We start from the raw sequence: 9158 nt of genomic DNA, 5'->3' as shown, positions 1-9158 counted from the left end.
TGATTCTTACTGTGCTGTGAATGTATATCTTCTTTTGCAAGACCTGGGGCTCTTTTTTTTTCTTAACATATGAAATCAATTTCAATAACCTTAAACAATTGACTGTCAGGCATATGTCAGACTCCAGTCTTAAGGAGTCAGTGACCATGACCTCTTGGCATATCCTGGAAAAATGACATCATCAAAGTATAGTTGATAATGTTATAAAAGATGATTTTAAAAATAGGGTATAATCATGACTCATAAACATATGAGGCTGGGTGCGGTGGCTCATGCCTGTAATCCCAGCACTTTGGGAGGCTGAGGTGGGCGAATCACGAGGTCAGGAGATCGAGACCATCCTGGCTAACATGGTGAAACCCTGTCTCTACTAAAAATACAGACAAAAAATAAATTAGCCAGGCATGGTGGCGGGCGCCTGTGGTCCCAGCTACTCAGGAGGCTGGGGCAGGAGAACAGCGTGAATCCGGGAGGCGGAGCTTGTGGTGAGCTGAGATTGAGCCACTGCACTCCAACCTGGGCGACAGAGTAAGACTCTGTCTCAAAAATAAAATAAAATTTAAAAAAATGAAATGAATACGTGCATAAGATTACTACCACTCAAAGCCTTTCACAAATTTTCCTTGAAAATAGGAAAAACTTTGTCCACAGTATTCCATGGAATTTTCAAACTTTGGCAACTTGTAGAGTACTCCTGTAGAATTAATGTGCACCTAAAAGCCATGTTTTTAAAGTTTAGAAAGCCAGTTTTACATAATTGTACAGAATATATTTCAGGTAAGGTATATGTGTGGGTGGTAGGGAGTTGCGGGGGTGGAGGGAAGTTGTGGGGGAGTGGAGGGAGGCCATAGGAGATATGAAGGTAAATCAGTGCTTATAAAGGACCGACCTAACAACCTCTCCACCCTCCTTTTTACAAGAAATCTGCCTTGTGTTGAAATTAAATTTTTATTTAGCTACTAAAGTTAATATTTCAAAATGGCATCAGTACTTCATAGAAGACAGAAATGAAGCACCATTTTAACCACTGCTAGGACTCACAAGGCTTGGCCCTAGTTCTTCAGGAACGACAAAAGGATTGAGTGGCAAAAACTGACCGTATTTGTAACAACAGTCCTCAAAATCCCATCAATCAATTCTTTCCTGTTTTGTCTCAACTCTGGCTAGACTGTCCCACCACTTTTTTGTAGACACAGGGTAGATTTTGATGTTGTCTCTCCTAGACCCTACCCATCCTCTGCAGCTACTGTATTCCAAGGAACTTATACGCTTAGCCAGGGCCCTAAAACATAGGGCTATATGTATTCTGTTGAATCATATGTAATCGCCAATATTTACCTTTCTTGATGGGAATTTCACGGGCTCAATCTAATTATCCCTATATTTCCCTGGGTCATATGATACAAGCATTTTTCATTATCCTGCTTAGAAATGGTATTGAAATACGAATTTGACTCTAATTTTTAAAGGAAGACAGAGTTGCTAGTCAAGAAGCAAATAGTTGAATTACAAAAAACCATAGATGCAAGCTACAAGTAATATTCTGCCTTTAAAATCATGTTTCATCTGTAAGGAAAAGGAACTGATTAGATTAATTGCCCCATGTTTTAAAATATTTCAGTTCATTTCCATGAGACTTCCTGGGGAAGAAAGGCACAGCATCATTAGACTCTGGGTTTTGCTGCTTCCCCTTCATGTATCTGCGCTCGCACAGCCTTCCAAACTTCAGAGGGAAGAGTGGCTTCTTTAAATAATATGATTGTGTGTGTTGCCATTTTGCTGAGAAGCTCCTTTTGTAGAACCCAGCATTGTGAACTCCATGAAATGTAATTTGCAGTACATTCTTGAAACAGAAGAGGGTGCTCTCAGGCAAGCTGATGCTACCCAGTGCTAGAAATTTAAATTTGGCGCTGCTTGTATTATGATTAGTACAAGATCTTGGGGGCATTTAATAAAGCATTTCAAAGCATGTGAGTCCAGTGGAGTATAATTAAAATTAATGCAATAGACAAACACATTAAACTATTCTTAATGCCTAGTCTAAAAATGCCGTCAAATACAATTTTACATATCCCAAAGAGTTAAATACTATGCTTATCTCTAAACATTTCTAACTATTATAGAGAAAGAAAAACAGTGTCTTCCTTCTCCGCAGGTTTCAAACAACATTTTTCTAATGAGTTAATAAACTCAAGATATTATAATTAATTCATCCTGTTTTGACATGTGTCAAGGTCAATGTGGTCTCTAAAAATCTCCAGTCCAGGATTGTACTTTCAGCTTCTTAGGTAAGAACAAGCAAAGATATATGCTTTCAGGAGAATATTTCATGCTGCCTTGACTCAGGGAGAAGCCTTGTTACTCTTTCAGTCCTCAGAAAGCAGTAATGAACAATGTCCTTTTCAAGATGGGCTCTGTGTTTCTCTCAGAAATCTTCCTGGGTGGATGTTGTCATTCTTTTATAAAGCCAGTTAGGAGACTCTCTTTCCAAAAGCCTTATATCATGAGTAAGTCTATGAGTGTAGCTGAACGCATGCAGCATTCCCAAAGCATTCTGAACTACAGAAGGCTTCCTTAACACATTGGCTGCCAGTTTGCCACTCTGAATCACCTCAAAATGCAGTGTGACCTTTGTTCCAAATAATCATCTTGCTGGTCATTCTAATTTTTTTAAGTGCTTACTATATGTCTGCAGTTTTCTAGGTACTAAGGATCAGCAACTACAAAGACAGTTAATTCCTGCTCTTATAGAGAGTATATAATAGTGGGGGAAGTCAGATGATAAATATCAAGTTGTGATTATTGCTATGCAGAAAGATAAAGCAGGGTCAAACAATAAAGAGCTGTAGAAGAGTGCCATTTTAGATAGGTTGGTAAGGAATGTTCTCTTTGATGAGATGACATTCTAGCAGCGAGACCTGAAAGAAATGAGGTAGAGTGCCTCCCAGATCCCCAGGGAAGAATGTGTCCAGCAGAGGGCTCTGCTAGTGCACAGGTGTGGGACTGGGGTGCTAACCCATCAGAAGAACATCACAGAGGACAGATGGCCGCTGGGTGGCTATGTCGGAGTGAGCAAGGGGGTGGGATAGAGGTGGAAAGGGATCAGAGAGATTGTGGGGAGGTGGGGGAGGCAGACCACCTAGGGTTTTGTGGGCCATGGATTTTATTCTGAGTGAGATGGGAGCCCCTGGAAGGCTTTGTGCAGAGGAGGGATAGAACTTTGTTACATGTTAAGATGATTCTGTGGACATAAAAAGGAAGTAAAAGCAGCAGCAGAGAAAGTAGTTAAGAGTCTATTGCAATATCTCAGGTGTCTTAGTCCTTTCTTGCTGCTATACCTGAGACTGAGGGATAGCAAAAATTTCTCACAGCAGAAATTTCTCACAATCTGGAGGCTGGGAAGTCCAAGATCAAGTGCCAATAGATTCAGTGTCTGGTGAGTGCCTGTCCATTCCTCATAGTAGGCACGTTCTTGCTGTGTCCTCACATGACAGGAGCGGCAACAGGGCTCTCTGAACCCTCTTTTATGAGGGCACTAATCCCATTCATAAGGACAGAGCCTTCACACCTAATTACCTCCCAAAGGCCCCACCTTTCACTACCATCATATTGGGGGTTAGGTTTCAACATATGAATTTTGTGTGGGACACAAACATTCAGATGACAGCATCAGGTGAGAGGTGATAGAGATTGAGAGTGGTGACAGGAGATGAAAAATGGTTGAATTCGGAACATATGCGAAACATGGAGCCAATAGCGTATGCCGATGGATTAGATGTGGGGCATGAGGGAAAAAAGGGAACCAAGACCACTGCCAGATTTTTGGCCTGAGCAACGAAAGAATGGAGTTGATTTTATGGATGAGGGAAAGAGTGTTGTAGGAGCAGGTTTTGGGGAGAAAGATCAGGAATTCACGTTTGGATGTGCTAACTTTGAGATGCCTATTAGATATACAATGGAGAGAGCAAGTAGCAATTGAATGTACAAGGCAGGAAAGAGGGCTGTGATAGAGACGCGGCTCGTAGAGATATCAGCACTTTCAGCCATGGGACTAACTGGGATCACCTGGGAGTGAATATAGACTAGAAGTGGGCTGAGAATTGAGCCCTTGGGCTCCCTGGAGTTTAGAGGTCAGGAAAATGAGGGCAATGCCATAAAGGACACTGAGGAAGAGTAGCTGGAGTAGAAGAAAAAAGAGAATGGTATTCATTCTAGGGGTCAAGTGAAAAAGGATGTAATGAGTTTCCTCAAATGCTGCTGCTAGAGTAAGATGAGAACTGAGAGCTGACTACTGGATCTAGCAAAATGGAAATCGGTGACCTTGACAGAAACAGCGTCATTGAAGTGACAGCAATGGAAGCAAACTCAAGCAGGTTTGGACCTGGTGAGTAAATGGCTTTGTAGGGGAAGCAAAATTTCCTTCTACCCTCTTCAATTCTGTGGTTGGTCCAAGAATTAAACTGACATAAGACAGATTAACAGGAGAAAAGCATATTGATTTTATTAATATTTTTTACATGTACATGGCAGTCTTCAAAAGGGAAGTAAAGACCCTAGGATGTCATTAGGCCATGAAGCTTATATACCATTTCACGCAAAGAACAATTAATTATGGGGATGTGACAAGACAAAAGGCTTGGGCTTGGGGCATTAAATTGTAGGACAGTGCCTAGAAAATACATGGGGGAAACTAATGAAAGATAGGGTCATTTTAGTAGTTTGATGTGGAGGTCCATTTCGGCATCAACTCCTAGTATTTGGTGATAAGTATGTTCTTCTCTTCCTAGTACAGGAAAGGCACCTTTTTCATGGAAAATTTTATGATACATTTTTAGGTAGAAACGAGGAGGTCAGAGAGCCTGTGCTAGTTTGTTTTGCGTCGCTACAAAGGAATACCTGAGACTCAGTAATTTATAAAGAAAAGAGGTTTAATTGGCTCACAGTTTGGCAAGCTGCTCAAGCATGGGACCAGCATTTGCTTGGCTCCTGGTGAGGCCTCAAGGAGGTTTTTACCCATGGCAGAAGGCAAAGCGGGAGCACGCATGTCACATGGTGAAAAAGAAGCAGGAGCGAGAGGAGGCGCTTCCAGGCTCAAATCTGCATGAACGAACAGAGTGAGAACTCACTCATTATTGCAGGGGCAGCATGAAGACATTCATGAGGGATCTGCCCCCATGACCCAAATACCTCCAACTAGGCTCATCTCTAACATCGGAGGTCACATTACAACATAAAATTTGGGAGGGAAACACATCCAAACCATATCAGAGCCCTTCTGCATGTTCTGTTTCTCAAGCACCTGCAGCTTAAAATAATCAATATGCCAAAACAGCATATTGTGGGATGGCATGAATCCCTTCAGACCCCTTTTTTCTGGAGATAGAGTCTTGCTCTTGTTGTCCAGGCTGGAGTGCAGTGGTACCATCTCAGTTCACTGCAACCTCCACCTCCCAGGTTCAAGTGATTCTTGTGCCTCAGCTTCTCAAGTAGCTGGGATTACAGGCATGCGCCACCACTCCTGGCTAATTTTTGTATTTTTGGTAGAGATAAGAGTTCACCATGTTGGCCAGGCTGGTCTCAAACTCCTGACCTCAGGTGATCCACCCACCTCTGCCTCCCAAAGTGCTGGGATTACAGGCGTGAGCCACCATGCCTGGCCCCCTTCAGCTGTTTTGAGGAGTTTTGCTGTCAATATGAACACTGGGACAGTAGCTGGGGAGGATGAGATCTTAATACTTCCCTGACATCCCTTGAGACCCAAGTCTTGATACTTTGTCTGCTTTCTGGCTCCTTCTTTGTCATTACTATTATTTTTATCTTCTTGATGTTGACTCTTGCTAAAAGTTTTTCACTTCCTTATTGTTAATGCGTATGGAAAATGATTCCTTGTTACCTTTTAGCACATGTCATCTGAATCATTTGCTGTTTCCAGCATAGGTGCTTTGACTATACCAGCTTGTATTTCTTCAGAATTTTCATTAACTGTATGTGTGGTGTTGTAGGCATTACATATTTTAAAATAAATTTAGCCATTGCTTTAATCACATCCTGCAGTGTTTTAAAATTTTTCTTGGTTGAATTTCACCAGGTCAATGTCATTTCATATTAGGATGGTAATCCCATTTCGTATTTTGTTATCAAATTCAGAATAATTATAAACCAGTTGCTGGTTTCACAATCTTAAGAATGCCTTCAAAGTTCCTGCAGGATAAAAAAGCACACCTATTTATTCATAGTTTTTGTATCTACCTAATAGTTTGAACTTTGATTCTTTATTATAGTTGATATAGTAATATTCTATGTAAATAATTATCCAGTAATTAAGTGAATCTTAATAAAAGTAAAGTATCTGTGAAAGGTACAATTTAGGCAACTGTGAAATCATACTATTAGTGGGATATTTTGTTGTTTTATTATTTTAAAACTGTTTTGTATGGTTAAAATAAGGAGGTGATCAAAATATGATTTCATGACTCACATGGCTGATTGTCATACAAAGGGATTTTTTTTCCCACAATGCTTAAAGAGGGAGAATCACAAGAACAAATCTCATAGGGAATATACTCGATAGATGAAGCATATCAACCATGTAATGAGTGAGTTCCAAAATTACTAAAGTCTAGTTCACCAATTAGGATGAATGCAGGCTCTATGGAAAGTAAAAGCTAGTGGAAGTGTGAGGTATGAGTGTAAGAGAGGATTTTGGGAGAGATGGCTTGACCAACACAACAGAGATCCATGGAGACATAGGAGGTCCCTCCATGCAAGAATGTGGGTGTTGCTGCTGAGGCTTCGGAGATGACCCCAAAGGCTAACAGAATGTAGCCCTGCCACACCTGGAGCTCACGTTTTTTGGAGAAGCAACTCAACAGAGTGCAGTCATGCCATGGTCTAAGCTCTCAAAGTGTCTGCCAAACTATTAGGTTTGTAGGTAAGTCATGCATTACCTACCAATGGGAAAATGTACAAAATGAGAAATGTGTTGTTAGGAGACTCGTGCAAGCATCATAGAATTTACTGACACAAACCTAGATAGTACAGCCCACTACACACCTAGGCTATAAGGTATGGTCTATTGCTCCTAGGATACAAACCTGTTTTCAGTAACAGCATGTTACTATACTGAATACTGTAGGCAGTAGTAATACAATGGTTTTGTGTATCTAAAGATATCTAAACAAAGAAAAGATACAGTAAAACTACGGTATTATAATCTCTTGGGACTACTGTTTTATAAGGGGTCCCTCATTGACAGAAACATGGTTATGTAGCACACCACTGTATTTTGGAGTCCAGTAGTTGAAGTCAATAGCTCACATATGGGGTCTGATAAGGTGTGATATAACATTTTCGAAGGAAGTGGGAGTACATTGCAAGTTCTTGTCACAGTAAAACATATGTCACTCATAGAAAACTATATCTGTGTTTGGAATCATTTCAAAGCTATGTAACAAAACAGTTCACAATTGTAAGAATAAACTTCAATTTAAAAATATTATTACTCAAAAATGGTAAATATTTAATGTATAAAGTAACGAAACAAAATTTACTAAACAAAAATATTTTATCTTGCAATTCACACTCCATTTTAGACTTTTAAATTTAAAGAGACAGATAAAAACTCCAAATGGTCACACAGAATGACAGAATTGAAGTAACGTAAGTTTGGCTGGGCACGGTAACTCATGCCTGTAATCCCAACACTTTGGGAGGCTGAGGCAGACGGGTCACCTGAGGCTAGGAGTTCAAGACCAGCTTGGACAACATGGTGAAACCCTGTCTGTACTAAAAATACAAAAATTAGCCATGCATGGTGGTGGGCATCTGTAATCCCAGCTACTTGGGAGGTTGGGGCGGGAGAATCCCTGAATCCAGGAGGCAGAGGTTGCAGTAAACAGAGATTGTGCCACTGCACTCCAGCCTGGGCCACAGAGTGAGACTCTGTCTCAGACAAACCAACAAACAAAAAAATTGGCCAGGCGCAGTGGCTCACGCCTGTAATCCCATCACTTTGGGAGGCCAAGGCAGGTGGATCACTTGAGGCCAGGAGTTTGAGAACAGCCTGGCCAACATGGTGAGACCCCATCTCTACCAGGAAAAAAACAAAAAACAAAACAAAACAAAAAACTAGCCAGACATGGTGGCAGGGTCCTGTAATCCCAGTTACTCAGGAGGCTGAGGCAGGAGAACCACTTGAACCAGGAAGGTGGAGGTTACAGTGAGCCAAGATCGCACCACTGCATTCCAGCCTGGGTGACAGAGCAAAACTCCATCTAAAACAAAACCAAAACAAAACAAAAAAAAAGAAGTAACCTAAATTATATTTCTTCATCTTTACTGTCACAGTTTATTTTAAATCTATCATTTAAATCCAAGAATACATGGTACCAAAGGAATGGAGACACACGTTGCACCTAGACCATTATGAATCCCCAGATGACTGTAGGTATCAGTCCACATGTGTCAGAGGTCCAAGTGTATAACTGGGAGGCCTCCAAATTAACCTCTATGTAGGATACAATGTTTATTATACGCTACGAATCTAAAAAAAAAAAAATGCTGATTTGAATCTTTCATTTGCATTATTAAAACTCAACAATAATTGCACTGATTTGTTTAGAATGTATGCCAATATTTAATAAAAAATTGGTGGGGAGGGGAGATAGAGTATTTAACTGTGGACATTCCTTTGCCAGAATTGCCAGAACATGGTGATAATCAAAAGCAGACTGATTTTCTGTTGTTTTATCATTGTGTTTAAATTATCAAAAAACAATGCTTCTCATTATTGCCTGTGCCCAGGACTGCCCACTTCCCCACACTTGGTACACCACTGGATGATGAATACTTCCACAAATTGGCAGTGATCCAGTGGTGAAAGAAAAATTAATGATACAGCAGGTCACGGTGGCTCACGCCTGTAGCCCCAGCACTTTGGAAGGCTGGGGCAGGTGGATTATCTGAGGTCAAGAGTTCGAGACCAGCCTGGCCAACATGTTAAACCTGGTCTATACTAAAAGTACAAAAATTAGCCGGGTGTGGTGGTGCACACCTGTAGTCTCAGATACTCTGGAGGCTGAGGCAGGAGAATCGCTTGAACCCGGGAGGCGGAGGTTGCAGTGAACTGGGATCGTGCCACTGTATTCCAGCCTGAGTGA

Source organism: Colobus angolensis, unplaced genomic scaffold (assembly GCF_000951035.1).
Source record: "Colobus angolensis palliatus isolate OR3802 unplaced genomic scaffold, Cang.pa_1.0 Scaffold15, whole genome shotgun sequence".
Taxonomy (NCBI): domain Eukaryota; kingdom Metazoa; phylum Chordata; class Mammalia; order Primates; family Cercopithecidae; genus Colobus; species Colobus angolensis.
This window is presented reverse-complemented; position numbering follows the sequence as displayed.